At 42.5% G+C, this 24,269-nt stretch overlaps 1 protein-coding gene across 2 annotated transcripts in view; it reads left to right on the forward strand.

The window, feature by feature from the left end:
• LOC126092575 (putative inorganic phosphate cotransporter) overlaps positions 1-24,269 on the forward strand; it is a 348,655-nt gene that overhangs the window by 98,975 nt on the left and 225,411 nt on the right. The window contains exon 1 of one of the 2 annotated variants that reach the window (XM_049908264.1): positions 9,197-9,275. The exons of the other annotated variant lie outside the window; for it this stretch is intronic. The gene's annotated coding sequence lies outside the window, so the exon portion shown is untranslated. Of the gene's footprint in view, positions 1-9,196; positions 9,276-24,269 lie in introns of those variants that run through there. 2 annotated transcript variants of the gene reach the window in all.

A 24,269-nucleotide genomic window follows, 5' to 3' on the forward strand; every position in this document is an offset into this window, starting at 1 on the left:
GAAAACTGGCGTTCTACGGATCGGAGCGTAGAATGTCAGATCCCTTAATCGGGCAGGTAGGTTAGAAAATTTAAAAAGGGAAATGGATAGGTTAAAGTTAGATATAGTGGGAATTAGTGAAGTTCGGTGGCAGGAGGAACAAGACTTCTGGTCAGGTGACTACAGGGTTATAAACACAAAGTAAAATAGGGGTAATGCAGGAGTAGGTTTAATAATGAATAGGAGAATAGGAATGCGGGTAAGCTACTACAAACAGCATAGTGAACGCATTATTGTGGCCAAGATAGGTACGAAGCCCACACCTACTACAGTAGTACGAGTTTATATGCCAACTAGCTCTGCAGATGACGAAGAAATTGAATAAATGTATGATGAAATAAAAGAAATTATTCAGATAGTGAAGGGAGACAAAAATTTAATAGTCATGGGTGACTGGAATTAGAGTGTAGGAAAAGGGAGAGAAGGAAACGTAGTAGGTGAATATGGATTGGGGATAAGAAATGAAAGAGGAAGCCGCCTGGTAGAATTTTGCACAGAGCACAACTTAATCATAGCTAACACTTGGTTTAAGAATCATGATAGAAGGTTGTATACATGGAAGAACCCTGGAGATACTAGAAGGTATCAGATAGATTATATAATGGTAAGAAAGAGATTTAGGAACCAGGTTTTAAATTGTAAGACATTTCCAGGGCAGATGTGGACTCTGACCACAATCTATTGGTTATGACCTGTAGATTAAAACTGAAGAAACTGCAAAAAGGTGGGAATTTAAGGAGATGGGACCTGGATAAACTGAAAGAACCAGAGGTTGTAGAGAGTTTCAGGGAGAGCATAAGGGAACAATTGACAGGAATGGGGGAAAGAAATACAGTAGAACAAGAATGGGTAACTTTGAGAGATGAAGTAGTGAAGGCAGCAGAGGATAAAGTAGGTGAAAAGACGAGGGCTAGTAGAAATCCTTGGGTAAAAGAAGAAATATTGAATTTAATTGATGAAAGGAGAAAATATAAAAATGCAGTAAATGAAGCAGGCAAAAAGGAATACAAACGTCTCAAAACTGAGATCGACAGGAAGTGCAAAATGGCTAAGCAGGGATGGCTAGAGGACAAATGTAGGGATGTAGAGGCTTATCTCACTAGGGGTAAGACAGATACTACCTACAGGAAAATTAAAGAGACCTTTGGAGATAAGAGAACCACTTGTATGAACATCAAGAGCTCAGATGGAAACCCAGTTCTAAGCAAAGAAGGGATAGCAGAAAGGTGGAAGGAGTATATAGAGAGTCTATACAAGGGCGATGCACTTGAGGACAATATTATGGAAATGGAAGAGGATGTAGATGAAGATGAAATGGGAGATACGATACTGCGTGAAGAGTTTGACAGAGCACTGAAAGATCTGAGTCGAAACAAGGTCCCCGGAGTAGATAACATTCCATTGGAACTACTGATGGCCCTGGGAGAGCCAGTCCTGACAAAACTCTACCATCTGGTGAGCAATTTGTATGAAACAGGCGAAATACCCTCAGACTTCAAGAAGAATAAAATAATTCCAATCCCAAAGAAAGCAGGTGTTGACAGATGTGAAAATTACCGAACAATCAGTTTAATATGCCACAGCTGCAAAATACTAACACGAATACTTTACAGACGAATGGAAAAACTAGTAGAAGCCGACTTCGGGGAAGATCAGTTTGGATTCCGTAGAAATACTGGAACACGTGAGGCAATACTGTCCTTACGACTTATCTTAGAAGAAAGATTAAGGAAAGGCAAACCTACGTTTCTAGCATTTGTAGACTTAGAGAAAGCCTTTGACAATGTTGACTGGAATACTCTCTTTCAAATTCTAAAGGTGCCAGGGGTAAAATACAGGGAGCGAAAGGCTATTTACAATTTGTACAGAAACCAGATGGCAGTTATAAGAGTCGAGGGACATGAAAGGGAAGCAGTGGTTGGGAAGGGAGTAAGACAGGGTTGTAGCCTCTTCCCAATGTTATTAAATCTGTATATTGAGCAAGCAGTAAAGGAAACAAAAGAAAAATTCGGAGTAGGTATTAAAATCCATGGAGAAGAAATAAAAACTTTGAGGTTCGCCGATGACATTGTAATTCTGTCAGAGACAGCAAAGGACTTGGAAGAGCAGTTGAACGGAATGGATGGTGTCTTGAAGAGAGGATATAAGATGAACATCAACAAAAGCAAAACGAGGATAATGGAATGTAGTCGAATTAAGTCGGATGATGATTAGAAAATGAGACACTTAAAGTAGTAAAGGAGTTCTGCTATTTGGGGAGCAAAATAACTGATGATGGTCGAAGTAGAGAGGATATAAAGTGTAGAATGGCAATGGCAAGGAAAGCGTTTCTGAAGAAGAGAAATTTGTTAACATCGAGTATAGATTCAAGTGTCAGGAAGTCCTTTCTGAAAGTATTTGTATGGAGTGTAGCCATGTATGGAAGTGAAACATGGACGGTAAATAGTTTGGACAAGAAGAGAATAGAAGCTTTCGAAATGTGGTGCTACAGAAGAATGCTGAAGATTAAATGGGTAGATCACATACCTAATGAGGAAGTATTGAATAGGATTGGGGAGAAGAGAAGTTTGTGGCACAACTTGACAAGAAGAAGGAACCGGTTGGTAGGACATGTTCTGAGGCATCAAGGGATCACCAATTTAGTATTGGAGGGCAGCGTGGAGGGTAAAAATCGTATAGGGAGACCAAGAGATGAATGCACTAAGCAGATTCAGAAGGATGTAGGTTGCAGTAGGTACTGGGAGATGAAGAAGCTTGCACAGGATAGAGTAGCATGGAGAGCTGCATCAAACCAGTCTCAGGACTGAAGACCACAACAACAACAACATGAAAATAAATTCCCTAATAGTGTTTAGTGGTAATCTCGCACCTGGTTTCAACATCTGGACTTCATCACCGAGCAGATTTCTGACAGTCTAATACCTTTGTTGACATTACCAAAACGAGAGCTGCGTCTCCATGTCTGTCCAGCGCCGCGACCCACGAACAAGCGCTCGACCGGACATCTCGCCAAACTATTCTTTGTTCAAAAGGTGGTGGAGGGGATGGTTGGTCAACCTAACAGAGCCAATCCTTGGGCCTTCGCGATCTCTCTGAGCTGACTTCCCCACCATCTTTGCTGAACTTGTTCACGTTTAGGGGGTTGGTACTATTCTACCACAGAAAGACTCTACACATGCAATGCTACGACCTCTGACCAGAGCTTTCTGCTACGTCACATTCTATCTCATTCATATTGTCCAAGGTTGCATAAGAGAAAGGACAGTAGGAAACGTGGCACACGTTAAATGAAATGAGTAAATAAACACCACTTGGTCCATTATCTTCTGTTTGTTATACACGGAATTCGCTTCTGCAGAGTCAAAACACTCTGGCTATACTTCTCCTGTACCGCAATTTATTGGAAAACTATGTAACGGCACTACAAGTTCCTTTTCAATGTTTCTGGACATTCGTCAAAGGTAGGCAGAGAAGTGGACGACGCGGACATAACCCGTGCCGTAATAAGCGGCGACAGATTGTCACTCCTGATAGTGTACGATGTGTTACATTGTTCCACTGTTGCGCCAGAGCCGAGGAGAACGCAGATCTGTCCTGCAATGCCATTCGGATGAGGTGTCGATCTTCTGGGGGTGTGGTCTGAGTGGTGCGACCTGAGCCATCTCGTCGTGTTCTACGGCCTTCCGTGAACCATTCTGCACACACCCGTTGCACTGCCAAAACACTTCTCACATGAGGAACAATTTCCCGGATCGTTGCATCACATTCTCTCATGCCAATAACGCACTCTCTTTCAAACTGACTGCTTTGACGGTACGGTTCGCGCGCACGTCTGCGAGGCATCCACAGCACGTCTGCTTAAGTCTCACTGATCCATTACCTTCCGTTTACAGCGACAAGGAGAGCCGTAGGCACATTTTACCGGTGGCTGGTGATGCGCCACGATATCGATATTGACCTTGAACCCGCGGGCCGACATGGTTCAGATGCTAATCATTTCTGCAAAACATACTGAAGTACATGCCCCTGTACATGCCCTCTGAATGTGAATGTCCAACCTCTACTGGTTCAGGGTGTTCTGCTTTTTCTGAACATGAGTGAATGTTTCAAATTTTGTACCTTCCATTTTATCACACTTTCTCCACAGCTTAATGATTTAACCATCTCTTTGTACACCCTATTTTCGACATTCTTGTTCTGATCACGCGTCAGTTTCTACTAACAGATTTCGCGGTACGATTGTGTAAGCTCTTCAGTGAGGCCCGTGGTCTACTTCACAATACTTGGAGCGACTAAAACTTACTACCACCTGGAAACCACAGAAAAACTCACGGGCCACGGCCTGTCACAGAATCCGCACGTTTCTGCCGAGATGGGAAGGCGGTATCGGCACTTTCGAGAACTGCAGCGGATTGTAAGTCGTGTCTCCTCTAACGGACAGGCGGGACCTGCTAGTTTAGCAGAATCATCGGTAGCCCGTCACTAAAAGCCGCTCGTGTGTAGTCAGCTAACTGGATCATGCAGCTGCTATGGCGGAGAGAGGACAGAACTATGTTTTAATTCGAAGACCATAATCCAGGCCAGAGCGTACAAATAAGCAGTCGCGCCATTTTGGTTTTTGTATGTTATCGACGTGCACGTCAGCGAGAGAGCAAGTTACGTTACTGTTAAACACTCTTTGGTCTAGTCGTGGCACAGTCTTTGCCTCTGCGCAGTCTGATACATTCTTAGTTGAAGTGTGGCAGGTGATGGACGCATTCAGTAGTACTGTGTTGACTTGAGACTGTATCTGTTAGATGAAGAAAGATTTATTGGAAAGGACAGCAAGGATGTACATGATGTACGTGTTGGAAGGCGAAAAGGATATAGATTTTGGATAATGTTATTACTTTTGAATAGAAGTAGTTTGAGATAAGACTGCAGCACTACGCAGCTAGGAATGATTATTGTCAGCCGTTTAACTTGCTCAGAGCTGAGAAAGACCTCCCCATTTCCCTGAATCATGCATTAACATATCAAACTCTTTGATTTTCATAGAAATTCTCTGTTAACGTTGTACTCTTTTTAAATCAGTTTTCACTCTGTTAAGCATAGTATTGTTCAGACGCATGTTACGCTTGAAGTTCACGCGAGGTTTTGCTCTGCCTTATGAATATGTACTTCATTTTACAGTCGTTGCATTGGAAAATCATTTAATAGGAATAGTTACTCTCCCCATCCCACTGTTTATCATTACGCGTTGTCACATCTCACAGTTTGAATATAGTTTTGAAATTTTATTTAGAAATAGATGTATTTTTAACTTTTCTAGCATGGCGTCTTCCCCTTCATCTCATATTCATAAAACTTGTAATTCCAATAACTGGTGACAGAGTGTACTGTTGAATCCTGCCTAGTCGTCAATTGTGGGGTGTCTAGGAAACCTGCTTTCTCGGATCGCTAGACAAACAATGCAGACAAATCGTGTTAATGAGTTTTATCACAAAAAAGTAGGTGAAGATACTTTGAATATTACACAGATGTGTCGCAACCAAAGGACGACAGATAAAATAATCAATGTTCTTCAGTATAACAATGCCAAGATTGAGCTACATAGAGTGTACGAGCAAAGCAATGAGTTTTGACGATTCTGTGCAAGTCGCTAGTCTTTAGGCTTCTCTTCGACTGGGCCGCGGCCAGTCGGGAGCGGCGCTTATGTTCTCTTCACATAGAGGCCGACGCCGTCGCGTTGTCGTCCTGGAGAGGGGTCGGTCAGCGTGCAATTGGCTGACGTCTACACAGCCCTCTCCGCTCTCTCGTTCCTGACTGGCGTGCCGGCGCTTGACTTTACGCTGTAGCGTGTGCAGTACTCGCCACGTTGTTTTCGAGACAGATATAGATTATTTATATGCATTCGGTAGCTTTTTAACAGCAAACGCCACACTGCAACCACTCGTCACCAAGCACAGAGGCATCGTAGTATCCGCCCCCTTCTTGGAGGTTAAAATCCAACTTACTTCACACATAGAATAGATTCTAACCTAACCTTCTTGAACCCGTTAAAAATCGACGAACGAGACCGGGCGTACAGTGACCAAGATGTTGCCCGATGTTGGGCAACCTTCGGCGACGACGTCTGACGACCGTTGTCGCTGCCACTGTGAACGCAGCCTTAGTTACATCGTGCGCTCTTCAGACGTGGCGAGCCGGCCGTTGTGGCCGAGCGGTTCTAGGCGCTTCCGTCCGGAACCGCTCAGCTGCTATGGTAGCAGGTTCTAATCCTGCCTGGGGCATGGATGTGTGTGATGTCCTTAGGTTAGTTAAGTTTAAGTAGTTCTAAGTCTAGGGGACTGATGACCTCAGATGTTAAGTCCCATAGTGCTCACAGCCGTTTTTTTCAGGCGTGGCGAGCAGGCGCGGGAATTTCAATTGCCACACACATGGTGGCGGGTTGTACCGCCATACTACCAATTATTACTGTTAGCATTAAGTGTGTAACTTAAAACCATACTACTACCCCCTACGTATCGCTCCTATCACGAAGATAAGATTAATTGCAGCGCGCACAGATGCTTTGGAGCGATCTATATGTCACTGGAACCGGTAGAAACACTTGGCACAATAGGAAGTACGTTCAATCATGCACATCACAGATGTCGACGTTGACGGCTTCCCCTACACAGCACAATCAACCGACTTCACCACTTGTGTATACTCCCCACTATATCTGTCTCTGTCTGAAATGTATCCCAACTTTACCTCCCACTCTACAAAAATCTATGTCCTACCAAAACTAGGTCCCACAGTCTGTTATAAAACTTAAGCTCGTGTGCTAATCTGTGACTAAACAGAACCTAATCTGAACTGAACTGTAACTGATCTGAATGCAGCTTGTCTTTATATTAAATGCGCAACGGAAGTAATCAAAATTTCCACTTACCTCGCGTCTTGACAACATTGTTGCACAACAGCGAACACCAAATCCATGGAGAAGAAATAAAAACTTGAGGTTTGTCGATGTCATTGTAATTCTGTCAGAGACAGCAAAGGACCTGGAAAAGCAGTTGAACGGAATGGACAGTGTCCTGAAAGGAGGATATAAGATGTACATCAACAAAAGCAAAACGAGGGTAATGGAATGTAGTCGAATTAAATCAGATGATGCTGAAGGAATTAGATTAGGAAATCAGACACTTAAAGTAGCAAATGAGTTTTGTTATTTGGGGAGCAAACTAACTGATGATGGTCAAAGTAGAGAGGATGTAAAATGTAGACTTGCAATGGGAAGGAAAGCGTTTCTGAAGAAGAGAAATTTGTTAACGTCTAGTATAGATATATCTGTCCTGAAGTCTTTTCTCAAAGTATTTGTATGGAGAGTAGCCATGTATAGAAGTGAAACATGGAAGATAAATAGTTTTGACAGGAAGAGATCAGAAGCTTTCGAAATGTGGTGCTACGGAATAATGCTGAAGTTTAGATGGGTAGATCACGTAACTACTGAGGAGGTACTGAACAGAAATGGGGAGAAGAGGACTTTGTGGCACATCCGGACTAAAAGAAGGGATCGGTTGGTAGGACACGTTCTAAGGTATCAAGGGATCACCAATTTAGTATTGTAGGGAAGCGTGGAGCGAGAAAATCGTAGAGGGAGACCAAGAGATGAATAAACTAAACAGATTCAGAAGGATGTGGGTTGCAGTAGTTATTTGGAGATGATGAAGCTTGCACAGTATAGGGTAGCATGGAGAGCTGCATCAAACCAGTCTCTGGACTGTAGACCACAAAACCAACATTCTCAGGGTGCCACAAATTCATTATTTCTTAGATTAAACATCAGTTTATCACAGCTCATACGTGAGAACAACGGGCGATGCTACCGAAGAAAACAAGCTGATCTGAATTTCACCGATTTTCGTCCGAATTCTATACGTTCGGGTGACGAGGTTGTTTGCAGTGTGACAGCGCTCATAGTGACGTACTGGTTTGAAAAGATCGGCCGTCTTCGGTCGACGTTGGTCGTCGGAGGAATTCACCGATATCGGTGCCACTACGGCCGCTGCCTTATAGGCTGCGTTCACAGTGGCAGCGACAACGGGCGTCAGAATCCGTCGCCAGAGGTCGCCCGGTAACATCGGACGACAGCCCTGTCTAAGAACGTCCGATCTCATTCGCCAGTTTTGGGCGGGTCAAGGAGGTTAGCTTACAATCTATTCTATACATGATGTAAGAAGTATGGGGTGGATACCAAGCCGCTTCTGTGCTTGGTGACTAGTGCTGCAAAGCCGCATTTGCTATTAAAAAGAAGCTAAATCCATGTAAATGAGCTGTATCCAGCTCGAAAAGAACATTGTTAGTACTGTATACTCTGTATTCGGTTACTGGATTTATCAGACAACTTTTACGAATATATGAGTTGAAGGAAAAAAATGCCGTGCCACGAAAGTTTAAAACGCTGTAACTTTCTGACGCCCCTTCACTTCTCTCACCGCTGAATAGCGCCAGAGGGGACCACCATTAAGCTAACATGCTATAACTCATGTTTTACGTACTTATACGCGTGTATTATGAAAATATGTAGTTTCAACGATAAACCGTACTAAGGATCTTTCCAAAACCTTGTTTAGAGGATGTTCTATTATGCTATAGTAGCAGTATTTGCGACTTGGTGTATGAAGATTTTTGCCAGTCTGGTTATGAGCATATAATGGTTGATTTACATGGTGAAAGTAGATGTTTCTATTATATGATGCATGGAGAAAATTTGTGTGTAAGGAAGTATTAATTAATAAATTAATTAATTAAAGGTAGATTTGTATTTTCAAAGCAGCTCATTTTATTTTCATAATGGTGAAAATTAATGCAATACTGGCAGTATATTTAGATAATCAGATTATACTAATAGTAACTTCACTTATCCAGTGGATTTGAGAAAGCAAGTGACAAGATTTCTAGTCGCAGTACTATTTAAGATTGAGTGTAGTTTTTAACTAAGAAAATCCACTATATTACAGTGTCCTTTACTGCGCTTGAGTCAAGCATAGCTCCAAATTCGGTATAGAATAAATTAAAAGATTTCGTAGTTGTTGGGATGCAAAAGTGGAAGTATTAGCTATTAAATTAGTATTTAGCGCATCGCAAAAGCATCCAACAAACCACACACCTGTTGAAGGCCTCGTTATTGGAAGGATTTAATCGCCAGGAGTCTAATACAAAAGTGTCACTTCTAATTTTATTTGAGCCAGAGGTGCATCTTTAACGTGAGTATTGGATTTTTTAATAGAGCTCGAATCACACCTCTATAATTTCTCGAAATAGGTTTTACTTAATTTATTTGAAATTGTGCAGACATATGGCTGGCTTAAATGGCTCTGAGCACTATGGGACTCAACATCTTAGGTCATAAGTCCCCTAGAACTTAGAACTACTTAAACCTAACTAACCTAAGGACATCACACACATCCATGCCCGAGGCAGGATTCGAACCTGCGACCGTAGCAGTCCCGCGGTTCCGGACTGCAGAGCCAGAACCGCTAGACCACCGCGGCCGGCATGCAGACATATGACATTTAAACTTCAATGACTGTCATTCAGCGTATGTGTGAGACACAAAGTTTAGAATAAGATACACTGAAGACCTAAAGCACTGAAAAATGGAAACACGTCCGTAAACCACATTTGCTAACCACTTTATGTGACAGAATCACCTCCCTATCGGCATAAAATCTCAGTAAACGGTAATAATAATTTGTAGGCAGCTAATGTCCAGCTAACTCTGCCCAAAAAGATCAGTCAACACCTTAAATTTCCGATAGAGATTTTTGCCTACTTGTAGTTTCCACTAAATCTGCGATTTCAATCCATTGATTTCTAACTATACTCCGATTATGATATTTTTCATCCTTAAGCTGCCACAAACTCCTACTTTGACTAAACTCACAGTTTCTCGATGTCCATGTATCGTCTGCTGTCGGCCATTATGACCGAACAAGACAAACAGGTTTTCATTTCACCGATTGTCGTTCGAAATCTGTACGTTCGGGCGATCGGATCGGCTATACTGTGACCCCTCACGTACTGGCGACATAGGTGGTTTGAAAAGATCGGCCGTCTTCAGCCGATGTCGGTCGTCGGCGGAACCCACCCATATCGGTACCAATGTGAACGCAGCCTAACGCCTGGGCCGCCTCTAACTGCCGATGGTGCTGAACCGAGCGCAGCCTGGAGCAGCGTCGGTTGGAACGGCCTTCTTGGTGTGCGGCCAGAGACTTGAAAACATCTCTTTGGTGATGAAGGTCGGACGGAGACAGCCTGATGGAGCAGTGACGGGGAGTATTTCATCGGCGTTGCTGGGGCGCCTGAATTTGTCTGTTGGATAAGTAACGTTTTAACAAGAAGCATAAACATTACTCGTGAGTTCGATTCTGAGTAGCTAGCGAAGGTTTGTGACCTTTCGAGAGGCAAGCGGCGGCTGTCGAGTTAAAACCGATGTGCAAGAGGGCCAGAGTGAACTGTGGAGTAGTTGTATCTCAAGATTGTCTACATTTTGCTTATGTGGGACAGCCTTTGGGCCCACCTCGTTCCTTGGTAGCAACAGTAACCGGATCTGAATCCGGAATAGTGGTTGTATTGGGATTAAAAACTTTCGACTGCTTCATAGTAACTGAAGTTACGCTACCAATGCCGATAACTTCACTGCCAGCTTGAGGCTGACTGAAGCTGGGAGTTTGCCAACATTATGTTTTGAATTAAATCTATTAATGTTCTAGTTTTTAAACGATTGAGTTTTACGTAAGAAGTAGTGTGGCCACCTTCAGTGCCAATTCATGTTAACTGACGCTGGAGCTTGGCCAGCGGTTTTTTTAGACTTACTTGTAATTGCGCTTTGAAATTTTCTTGTTGATAGTGTTGCTACTGCTTGAACAAGAGGGTGGATGTGTGGGTGGGACTGGACCTCAACCTCTGGAAAATGATTTATTTTTCTTTCGAAGGCTTTTTCGGAAATAAAGATGCTTTTTAAAATGCGTACACGTCTCTCAACTCAGCACCACTGCTCCCTAAAGACCAGTTCAGCTACAGGTAGGATTCAACGGTTTTTGTCCTACACACCGCTCGACAACGCGTTTCCATTGAGAATGTTCTCATCGGCAGACTGCGAAACTTAGCTCATAAGGTTAAAACACTAAAAAGTCCACTAAAACCTTTGTGGCGTTCATATAATGAAACAGAATAAAAAACAAAACCATTGGACTGTGGGTCCTCATTTTACACTAAAATCTTCTATGGCGTAGGACGAGGACCTACTGTCCATTGTGTTTTTATTCTATTTCCTTGTATGAAAGCCTTAAAGGTGTTAGGAAACCTTTTAATGATTTAACATTATGAGCTAAGTTTCACAACCAGATGATGGGAACAGTCTGTCGAAATGCGTTGTTGAGCGGCGTGTAGGACAGACACGGTAGGATGCTAGTAATTAGTACTGTTAAAATATAACAATTGCTACCTCACATCCTTAAAATCGATAATAGTAAAACACTTAATATCGGTTCTTGAAGCTTCGTAAGTCAGCTTTGGCGTATGAGTTGGCTTTTATCTTCAAGCGCCCTTCAATTCAGTTTTCAGTTTGCCTTGATGCCCTCTGTGGGTCAAACATAGCTTGAACCATTCCTAATGCCCTTCTCTGTATAAGCCCAAAATCCCCTGTCAGACTTATTTGGTATGGGTGCCGAATACTTCCGCGAGCAATAGTCTAGGCTGAGTCAGGAGGGTCTATTGCAAGCAGTCTTCCTTGTACAATGATTGCATTTCCGCAGTAGCCTTTTTCTAACTCCTCCAAATCAGCATTAAGATTTAGTTCCACCTGTTCAAAGAACACACTTTGGAAAGAGTCTGAATGTAAAACAAAAAGTATTTTCAGGAAACAACATATTGCTCAAAAATGCAGGAACATCCAGGGGAGCAGCAGCAAACCCAATTAAAAGCTACATTTTATCTGTGTGTTACACAGCAGGTGAATAAGCTAGCCTTGTTTGATACAATTCTGCCCATGCTGAACAGTAGAATACTGCTCTTAATGAGTCGTACAGACTCATTGCTGAATTTCTGAAACCTACATTGCGCGATAAATCACATCATTTAGCTTGTGTTGCCCCTCCGAGAATTAGAAGTAGCTATATGCAGAGAAAGATATAACGTATATGTCTACGACAAACACCCACTATATAGTCACCATTTCCCCCTTATTTCTGACGTCCAGGAAAAGTTTCATGGCAGCAGGCAATACTGGCGAACCGATTTGTTTCCGATTGTGTATGTGGAAGACTAGGTCTGAGCACCATTGGATGACGCCATCGGAAAACGGAGCTGCTCATATCTCCGAAGAATGGCTCATGTGGAAGCAGTGAATAGGCCATGAATGGATCACAAAGTCGAAAGACCATCTATAGAAACGGGAGTATTTCCACATCATCAGACCTTTGTGGAGTCCAGCAAAATACGGAGCACTTATACCAATGTCGACTATGTCCTGCAAAATGTACCATTGACGACTTGATGTCCAAAAGCTCTGAAGCTGCAGTGATTGCCAAGTACTCTGCTTAAGTTGCTTATATTTACATCTTTGTCTGTTTCTTTTGTGTCAATGTGCTCAAAATTGCGGGAACATCCTGGGGAGCAGCAGCAAACACAATTAAAAGCTACATTTTATCTTTGTGTTACGCAGCAGGTGAATAGCTAATTCCAATTTAGAATTAATTTATAAGCGACTGTGGAGTTCAGTAAACAATACCAACGTAGACTATGTCCTGGAAGATGTACCATTGTCTTCAAATTTTAAATTAGCAGGTAGTTTGTGCCATTATGTATGTATGTATGTATAATGTATGTATGTATGTATCTTGTTCGCTGAAGTTTTATGCTTTTGACATGAATAAACAAATTTTCCCAGCATCCGGCCAACGAACCGATGTCTGTGATCTGCTTTATCTTCGGCTGAGCGTACGTGACCATTCCGTTTCATATCCCAGCAAGTAGTTACACCTAATTTTTTGAATGAGTTGACTGATTCTAATTGTGACCCGCTGATATTTTAGTCATAGAATACCACGTTGTTTCATTTTGTGAAATGCGCAGTTTTACATTTCTGAACAATAAAGCAAGTTGCAAATCTTTGCACCACTTTTAAATCTTATCAAGATCGGACTGAATATTTGTAGAGTTTCCTTCAGACAGATAACCGCATACTAAGCAAAAAGTCTGAGGCTACAATTTGTATTGTCTGCAAGATCATTAATGTACAACATATGAATAGCAATGATTCCAAACACTAAGGCGAGTCAGAAGTCCCGTCTACAACCGTCGAAGACTCTCTCTTTTTGTTTAATACCTCATATGATCCTACTTCCATTAATAAACTTCTTGTGGTACTGAGTCAATTGCTCTCCGGAGGTCTACCTGACTGTCTGGTTCCATCGCTTTCAGGATGTCATGTGCAATAAGAGAGAGCTGATTTTCGCATGACCAAAGTGTTAACGATTCCAGGTTGGTTGGCATATGGTACATTCTGGTCGAGGTGCCCCATTTTGTTTGAGTGATAAGAGTATACAACAGGTAGATGTGAATGACATTGCACAGTGGTTTTGTGGGACACTTCTCGTACCATTCTTCTACACTGATGTGACCTGTGCTTTCCACCAACTACTGATAAAGGGATTTGCAGTGTATCATGGTTAGAAGTCGATGGTGAGTGTTCATCAGAGGTGAGGGTATCATCTGGAGTGCCCCAGGGAAGTGTGGTACATCCGCTGTTGTTTTCTATCTACATAAAAGATCTTTTGGATAGGGTGGGTAGCAATGTGCGGCTGTTTGCTGATGATGCTATGGAGTACGAGAAGGTGTCGTCGTTGAGTGACTGTAGGAGGATACGAGATGACTTGGACAGGATTTGTGATTGGTGTAAAGAATGGCAGCTAACTCTAAATATCGATAAATGTAAATTAATGCAGATGAATAGGAAAAATAAACCCGTAATGTTTGAATACTCCATTAGTAGTGTAGCGCTTGACACAGTAAGTCGATTAAATATTTGGGCGTAACATTGCAGAGCGATATGAAGTGGGACAAGCATGTAATGGCAGTTGTGGGGAAGGCGGATAGCCGTCTTCGGTTCATTGGTAGAATTTTGGGAAGAGGTGGTTCGTCTGTAAAGGAGACCGCTTATAAAACACTAATACGACCTATTCTTGAGTACTGCTCGAGCGTTTGGTATCCCTATCAGGTCGGATTGAGGGAGGACATAGAAGCAATTGAGAGGCGGGCTGCTAGATTTGTTACCGGTAGGTTTGATCATCACGCGAGTGTTACGAAAATGCTTCAGGAACTCGGGTGGGAGTCTCTGGAGGAAAGGAGGCGTTCTTTTCGTGAATCGCTACTGAGGAAATTTAGAGAACGAGCATTTGAGGCTGACTGCAGTACAATTTTACTGCCGCCAACTTATATTTCGCGGAAAGGCCACAAAGATAAGATAAGAGAGATTAGGGCTCGTACAGAGGCATATAGGCAGTCATTTTTCCCTCGTTCTGTTTGGAAGTGGAACAGGGAGCGAAGATGCTAGTTGTGGTACGAGGTACCCTCCGCCACGCACCGTATGGTGGATTGCGGAGTATGTATGTAGATGTAGATGTAGAAGTCGGCGTATCTTAGCAGAAAATTCTGTATAGAATCTGCATAGCATCACAGAGTTTTCTGCAGTTGTCTTCCTCGAACCGTAACTGAACAAATATGGCTGTGTACATTGGAGTTCTGTCTTGAAACATAATATCTTTGCTGGGGAACAATTTCTGTGCTACCGGGCTCAGGTGGTCCTCCAGTCGGTGAACCAATACTATCATGAGATTTCTAACCATCGGGGATTCGCGACTGTTTTCAATGAATTAAGCAGCCTGGGACATTGTCTTCCTTGAACGTCCTACGTATGCCTTACATGCAAGGTGTGTCAGTTAAGATACACCATTCTAAATACATTCGGTACTAGTACATATATCGAGGAACAGTTTTGGTTGACTTATACAAGGTGGTCCATTGATCGTGACCGGGCCAAATATCTCACGAAATAAGCATCAAACGAAAAAACTACAAAGGACGAAACTTGTCTAGCTTGAAGGGGGAAACCAGATGGCGCTATGGTTGGCCCGCTAGATGGCGCTTCCATAGGTCAAACGGATATCAACTAAGTTTTTTAAAATAGGAACCCCCATTTTTTATTACATATTCGTGTAGTACGTAAATAAATATGAATTAGTTGGACCACTTTTTTCGCTTTGTGATAGATGGCGCCGCAATAGTCACAAACGTATAAGTACGTGGTATCACGTAACATTCCGCCAGTGCGAATGGTATATACTTCGTGGTACATTACCCGTGTTAAAATGGACCAATTGCGGAAAAGGTCTATATCGTGTTGATGTGTGGCTATTGTGATCAAAATGCCAAACGGGCGTGTGCTATGTGTGCTGCTCGGTAGCCCGCATCTCGTGGTCGTGCGGTAGCGTTCTCGCTTCCCACGCTCGGGTTCCCGGGTTCGATTCCCGGCGGGGTCAGGGATTTTCTCTGCCTCGTGATGGCTGGGTGTTGTGTGCTGTTCTTAGGTTAGTTAGGTTTAAGTAGTTCTAAGTTCTAGGGGACTGATGACCATAGATGTTAAGTCCCATAGTGCTCAGAGCCATATGAACCATTTGCTGCTCGGTATCCTGGACAACATCATCCAAGTGTCCGGACCGTTCGACAGATAGTTACGTTATTTAAGGAAACAGGAAGTGTTCAGCCACATGTGAAACGTCAACCACGACCTGCAACAAATGATGATGCCCAAGTAGTTGTTTTTGCTGCTGTCGCGGCTAATCCGCACATCAGTAGCAGACAAACTGAGCGAGAATCGGGAATCTCAGATACGTCGGTGTTGGTTCAAATGGCTCTGAGCACTATGGGACTTAACACCTGTGGTCATCAGTCCCCTAGAACTTAGAACTACTTAAACCTAACTAACCTAAGGACATCACACACATCCACGCCCGAGGCAGGATTCGAACCTGCGACCGTAGCTGTCACGGGGTTCCAGACTGAAGCGCCTAGAACCGCACGGCCACACAGACCGGCTACGTCGGTGTTGAGAGGAATGTCGTTACACGTATTGCCAAATGCATTGAGGTAAACAGACATCATTTTGAGCATTTATTGCATTAATGTGGTATTTACAGGTAATCACGCTGTAACAGCATGCATTCTCAGAGATGATAAGTTCACAAAGGCACATGTCTCACACTGGAACAACCGAAATAAAATGTTCAAACGTACCTACGTTCTGTATTTTAATTTAAAAAACTGCCTGTTACCAACTGTTCGTCTAAAATTGTGAACCATATGTTTGTGACTATTACAGCGCCATCTATCACAAAGCGAAAAAAGTGGTCCAACCAAAACATTTATATTTCTTTACGTACTACACGATTATGTAATAGAAAATGGGGGGCCCCTATTTTAAAAAACGCAGCTGATATCCGTTTGACCTATGGCAGCGCCATCTAGCGGACCAACCATAGCGCCATCTGGTTTCCCCCCCTCAAGCTAGACAAGTTTCGTTCTTTGTAGTTTTATCGTTTGACGCTTATTTCGTGAGATATTTGGCCCGGTCACGGTCAATGGACCACCCTGTAGAGGACAATGTGGTGGATTTTCTGACGAACGTAAGTAATTTTAGTTTATATTAGTTGCCGAATTATGGTATCGAGTTTGTTAATGAAATAATGTTATTTTTCCATGGCACTGGAGAGAGTCTTCGGAGAGGACAACATAACATGAGGGGAACTTCATAAAATAGTAACAAGATAACAGCGTTACCAAACACAGTCCAGTCATCAGGAGAAGAGGTCTCACAAACGTCTTCCTTAGTGTACCAACAGCAAGCAAACACGGAACTCACATAGGGTTCGTAAATTTACCTATGTGCTGACGCCCATCAATCCGGTCACTGTTGTAGCAATCAGATAGAAGCAATTCAGACTTCCATTGGTGAGGATCGGGGTTTCATTCCTCCGCCAGAAATTCAGGTTTAAGTTTCCCTTAATCTATTAATGTCTTCCTCGAAACGAATACAGGTGACGTACGCCCACACCGTTATTCACTTCAACCTTGGACTTCGTCTGAAGCGATCGTCTCGTCGTTTTCCGCTTTTGGCTGTGAGGCTTGAAACATATTGTTATGAGACAGGAGCCGGCTCGAGTGGCCGAGCGGTTCTTGGCGCTACAGTCTGGAACCGCGCGACCGCTACGGTCGCAGGTTCGAATCCTGCCTCGGGCATGGACGTGTGTGATGTCCTTAGGTTAGTTGGGTTTAAGTGGTTCTAAGTTCTAGGGGACTGATGACCTCAGAAGTTAAGTCCCATAGTGCTCAGAGCCATTTTATGAGACAGGAAAAAAACTGTGGCTTCAGTTAACTCACACGAAGTACAAATTACTGGAGAGCGGTGTGTTGTAGTGCTTGTGTCAATGAATTCGTGGTGATTGGGAGAGTATGGCTCGAAATTTAGATCCGCCTTTACCTTGGCTTCACTCAATCGTTCCAGACAAATTTCTAAGCCTATCACTTTCCTCAATTAAGCTCAATCCCAACTAGCGCTCTGTCTATAATGGTCACTAAGTAGATGGGACTTTGAACTTTCTTCCCACCAAATAATCGAGGCGCTACTTCACCAAGAAAGTTTCTAGAATGCTTGGGCACATAGTGTGAAGAGACGCGCCACTTGAAGCAAAATGTTTTCGTCTTTCCCTTCGAGGACCATGAGGTGCATCAAGCGAGGGTCGCCTCGACAGGAGATGAACAAAGGTCGCTGCACCGCGGCCGTGTACTTGCCTGCTGATGCGTTACTTGTTATGTAGGAGGTGATACTCGCCGTTAACACAGCCGCGGAAAGTGCAAAGTCGAGTATCTGGCTGCATGCGGGCTCTGAGCATGATTCACACACGATGCAGCACTTCAGAAAGCTTCACAGGAAGGAGGCACTGCTTCCGACAGCTTTCCAGCGAGTAGCGACAGGCGACACGAGGCTTTTGCTGCTGTTAAGATATTTATTGTAACAGACAATTAAAAGGTTTGTGAATGAAAAAAATAACGAGGCTCATCATACGGTGCAAGCACTAGCTGAATTTTCATAGTAACTATAGTCCGATAAAAATAAGGGAAATGCACCATATTGCTGTATGTGGGTTAACACCACTTTACGTCTCGCCGACGCTGCGTCTTAAGCACTACTAATATAAATATTTACTATCAAAAACAGTCTTGATCACAAATTATTTATCCTGGTGACCGGTTTTGACCACAACTGTGGTCATCTTCAGATCAATGAGTAAGAACCTCCTTCGGTGAGTAGTAAAGTTAAAATAACTTTTAATCAAGACTGTCTTTGATAGTAAATACTTGTAACAACATTGATCACTGCATACTCCCATAATGTATTCAAAAGTAACTACTAATATAATTTTATTTCGTTTCATTATTTCACCAGTTGCACCATGTTTATGCTTCGATATAGATCACATTTTTAGATTTCCATGCTATGTACTAAATTTAGTAGATTCTATGTGATACTTACTTTTTGTAACTTATTTAATCAACCGGTGCAGGCTTGTGTAATATGGTCCACAATAGCTGGGTGCTCCATATAACCTCACAGTATTATATATTTATGTTTTATTATAACTGTACGGTTGCAAATATAGGAAAAGATGTAGGATCAGAAACAGAGAAAAGCAACACTCCACACTTTTGACATCTAATCCATACAGAGAGGCGTTGGAAATTAAAGGAGAGAAACGGAAAATTAAAGAAAATACGAACAGCGGAAAACAACAAAAAATTACGAAAAGCAGGTCCTGGTAAGAATCGAATTTTCATCACCTGAATCTGAATCAGAGGTATACTTGACCATCTCGGGTGACGACAATGAACTAGATGATAGGCCGGCGGGAGTGGCCGAGCGGTTCTAAGCGCTACAGTCTGGAACCGCGAGACCGCTACGGTCGCTGGTTCGAATCCTGCCTCGGGCATGGATGTCCTTAGGTTAGTTAGGTTTAAGTAGCTCTAAGTTCTACGGGACTGATGACCTCAGAGGTTAAGTCCCATAGTGATCAGAGCCATTTGAACCATTTTGAACTGTATGATACTGACGCTGATTCATTGGTTTAGCGTATACGAATTTTAAAAAGACGTTAAAATTTGATACAGATGCATATCCTCGTCATAATGGACCTATTCAGACTGCAGTGCACAATCCATGTAATTATTTATGTGTTGTATGTTTGCAGAAACAGTGAATTTTTCCGGTTTTGATGGAACTTGTTCAGCACTGGACATAATGACTTTTTCTTTCAGAGTAAGCATAATTGGAATAATTTTGTACACTAAGATAAAATTGGTTTGTAAACGGAACTACATAAGGCAGGAAAATAAACCCGTTATAATGCGTTATTGAGCTACACTCGATACAGCCTTTTTTGCCTCATTTTTAGATACTATGGGGCTATGTAAAATTTAGAATAGAAACAGTGTCGTGCAAGAATTAGTTATGGGAGTGTCGTTTTATCTTAGCACTGAGTTATGGACAGAAGGATGATAGTGTAGCATCAAATTAAATGGTTTTAAGAATACAATCTTTTAATTTATAATAAAATTCTCTTACGTACATGAAATTCCCCCTTCCTCCTCGTCACACACAACCTGGGTGTCATTACGAAACTGGTTACTGCCCTAAATATACTCCCGGACCCTAAATACGACCAATTAACAACAAATCTTAAGTCTCTGCGATGGAAAAACGTAAGCAAAATGCAACGAAAGAGGGGAGGGAGGGAGTTACGGGGATTCAACACATATGAGATAGGCATTAGAACTTAGTAACATTGCCTTCCAGCACGATACTATACTGCCTCAAAGTGTGATGAAATGGGACTTGTGGCTCACTTTGTGCACGGAAAATGTGTGTGACATTTGTGGCCTACACTAATAACTTGAAAACTGATAGCTTTCGTAGCGGAAGCAAGAATTTAAGACGATGCTGCCTCTGTTGCTGCATGTCACGAAGCACTGTGTTTCATGTTGCTTACCGGAACTGCTGAAAACTTCTTTCGGTTAATAATTGAAAGTGCTGCTTACATGTATGTCGTAGCCCAGCGCGGAAGTTATATAAGTGAGTGGAGCACGGTTTTAATATGAAGTCACTCTTAAGTGTTCGCATATGGAGGTAAGATATACGTAGTGGATAGACCAAACATATGATGAATCCAATACAATATTTGAGTAATAAATGGAGACACAGTCAAATGTCGATGAGCACAAACACCTGATTAAACCGTTTAACATGCCGCCGAACATCATGGCACAAGGTTCCTTAGAAACTAATTTCCAAATTTCTGAAAAATGATCTTTATGAGTAACATGAATGTACGGACAGTTAACTCAGAAACAGATACCGTTCTGATGAGACCAAAGTGAGAACAAAGGCATAACATTATCCACCTCAAATGCAAAATGAGCCCAAAAAAGACACTATTTTCCTAACCCCAACACGTTCGTGATTTACAATCACGTGAATACAGCCATAAAGCTCACAGCATGCTGCAGTCTCACCATTACAATGAATGTTTGTAGTTGAATGCACCCATAGCAAAAACACAAGGTAAGAGTCTAAATTACTTCTGCTAGGTGTGCCGCCGAGTGAAAGCGTATTTTGTGATTAAAACTTCATGAGGTGGCCATCCGAAAAATACATGCTCAGCAATATTATTGGCTGGCACTAGCCAAAGTTTCCGCAAAGATATAGCGCTCCCGCAGATAGTCGGCTAGTGACAGATCGTCTGTGAGTTGACAAATGACTAACGCGCGGCGTGCGCTTGCGCGATTTACGAAAGACGCTCATACTACAGTGGCCGTCTTTCAGTCTTTGTTCTCATGTTTTGATTTCTGATTCTTTTAGGTAATTTCTATGATGTAACAAATATGATCGTGGGCTACTGAACTGAGGTAGTTAGCTGTTGTGTCGAGGAGATATAACACACGATCGAATGTTCGGCAAGTCACGTGTGGGATGTCGTCAAAATACTGACTGCCCATCAGTGTGATAGGCGGGAAAGTGCAGGATGGGTGAGACGCATGGTATCTGCTCATTTGATCAGGGCCAGATAATGGGAATTTTGCAAGTTTGTGTAGGACAGATCTTTTAATGTGCGATGGTCTCACAGGAGTAAAGTGAGTGACTCGATGCAGGAAAAGCTGCTGTTGCGAGAGTCACCTGCCTTGGACAAACAACGTGTTACCTACAGGGTTCATCACTGACTATTACTAATTCAACAGAACAGAAATAACATTCACCAGTTCACTGCTGTACAACAAACACTATGCAGCCATACTACAGGGTACAGAAACTACTGCCCTACATGTGGTTCAAAAATGGTTCAAATGACTAAGCACTATAGGACTTAACATCTGAGGTCATCAGTCCCCTAGACTTAGAAGTACTTAAACCTAACTAAGCTAAGGACATCACTCACATTCATGCCCCAGACAGGATTCGAACCTGCGACCGTAGCAGCAGCGCGGTTCCAGACTGAAGCGCCTAGAACCGCTCGGTCACAGAGGCCGGCGCATCTTCACATTGGAGAAATATCAGTTGTGACAACTTCATGTGGCGTACATGCTATCTAACCAGGAAAGTATAAACCATTTCTGATATGACAACGTAAGAAAAATGCTACTTAACGCCGTAATACGGTCTTAATCAAGCAGTTAAGTACCTATTTTCTTACGCTTTCAGGTCAGTAGTTGTGTATACTTCCCTGCTTAAGTAGCATGTGCGCTATGTGAAGTTATCACAATAGATATTTTTCCACTGTGAATATGGTTCATGATCGAAACTGGTAGTGAATAACTGCACTGTAAGGCAGCATGGCGTGTATGATGCACTTCTGGAAGAACATCGATGCTGTTGATACCTGAGCTTCAATGGGAAAACGTACTAGCGGAAGACACCATGGCAGTTGTGCACTAGGTAAACATTATTTCAGACAAACTGAGACAAACTCAGAATTTCGATCATCTTACACCATTTTACTTTGTCAAACGCTGAGTCGACAAATCCTATGAACGTGTCTTGATTTTTCTTAACTCTTGCTTCCATTACGAGTACCAACGTCAGAACTGCCTCGCTGGTGCCTTTACCTTCCCGAAAGCCAAACTTATTACCTCTAACAGATCGTCGATTTTCTGTTCCAGTCTTCTGTATATCAATATTGTCGGTAACTTGAATGCATGAGCCGTGTAGCTGATTGTGCGACAGTTCCCACACCTATCTGTCCTTGCTATCTTCGGAATTGTGAGGCTGATCTTTTTCCGAAAGTCTGACGGTATATTGGAGAAATATCTATTGTGACAACTCCATGTGACATACATGGCTTGATTGCCACTTTCCCTAACGTTTTCAGAAATTCTGAGACAATGTTATCGATCCCTTGTGCCTTATTTGATCGTAAGTCTTCCAAAGTGATTGTGAAGGGGGGTGTGGGAGAAATGAAGCGGAAACTGCCAGGGACACATGTATTTGCGAGGAATATCGAACAGGATTTTATTGGTAATTGTTCAACACAGAGTTACAAAAATTTTGGATCAAAAGATGAACAGATAACCTATTTGAAATTACTGAAGAAAATGAAAAAATGAAAACAGGAAACGCAGAAGACGTTTTAACACGCAGCTACAAAAAATTTTTAGACAGAAGATCATAACATAACTTCTCTAAATTACCGAAGAAAATTCTAAAACAGCATAACAGATTTCTCAGAAGGCAATTAGGAACCAGATGACAGTGCAATTTTATATACAGCCACTATTTGGCAAGATTGCGCAGAAGGCGATTTCTTGCATTTAGAGAATAACACACTTATAAAATTTTTAGCCAGAGTACATCGATAGTAACAACACATTTTACCAAATCCGCAAGCAGATTAAAAGAAAACATAAGGACAGATCGGCTGAAGGCTCTGAATTAAATGGAAGACACTATTATTGAATTACATCTGAGCAAGGTATACTATTTTAAAAGAAATATACGTGCAAGACAATTTCGTTGAAATGCAACATTACATAAATAGCGCAGGAGGCAGCTACAGCGTTAAGAAAATATGAAGATAAGGAATAAAACAGAAGTACCAAATCTGGCGAAAGGCCAAGTTTCATCGAATTGAAAGTGAAACGCCTGACATAAAAAAGGGCAAATAGTAAAATTAATTTATTTCAATTGTAAGGACGTTCAAAATCCAGATACCATAGACTGCTTCCACTTATTGATGACAATTCAAAATTTGCAGTGAAATGCCTGACTCCCAGCCAATAGCCTTTCGCGGCCATATCCGCTCTGTCTCATTAATTCGACCTGGAATCTAGTAACACTATGAGGATAGTCGAACTGCAGTATTACTTTTTGGTTGGTTGTTTCGGGGAAGGAGACCAGACAGCGAGGTCATCGGTCTCATCGGATTAGGGAAGGACGGGGAAGGAAGTCGGCCGTGCCCTTTGAAAGGAACCATCCCGGCATTTGCCTGGAGCGATTTAGGGAAATCACGGAAAACCTAAATCAGGATGGCCGGACGCGGGATTGAACCGTCGTCCTCCCGAATGCGAGTCCAGTGTCTAACCACTGCGCCACCTCGCTCGGTTATTACTTTTTGATTTAGCACCTTGTCCACTTGATATTGAGGGTGAACCAACTATTCCGGTGACGACAACTACAAATGTCTGATGTGCCGAACATTACAAATCAGCCTCGTTAGCCAACTTGACAATCCAGAGAGTATTAGATGCACAAAGTGCTTAATATCCAAAGTTTTCCCGGCACAAGCAGCCCACATTCATAAATCCAGGTTGCCTTACTTTCTGGCAGACAGTTCCATTCAACCAATGATGCTTGAAAATCAGCGCCATAACAGATCCAAGTTCGCAGCTCGGTCTCACGCAAGCTCACCGGCCAAGGCTCGGTGTTGTAACCAGTCAGGAGGAAAACTGTCCACTGCCTCTGCAGTCGGCAACTTCCTTCTCCTCGCCGACCATGCCCTCTAGGCTACCTGGAATACAATAACACCATCAGGATATCCGAACTGCAGTATTAAGGTGAATGAACAGCTTGTTTCAATGTCTGAAATCAATTGTCCAAT

The sequence above is a fragment of the Schistocerca cancellata genome, chromosome 7 (assembly GCF_023864275.1).
Source record: "Schistocerca cancellata isolate TAMUIC-IGC-003103 chromosome 7, iqSchCanc2.1, whole genome shotgun sequence".
Taxonomy (NCBI): Eukaryota; Metazoa; Arthropoda; class Insecta; order Orthoptera; family Acrididae; genus Schistocerca; species Schistocerca cancellata.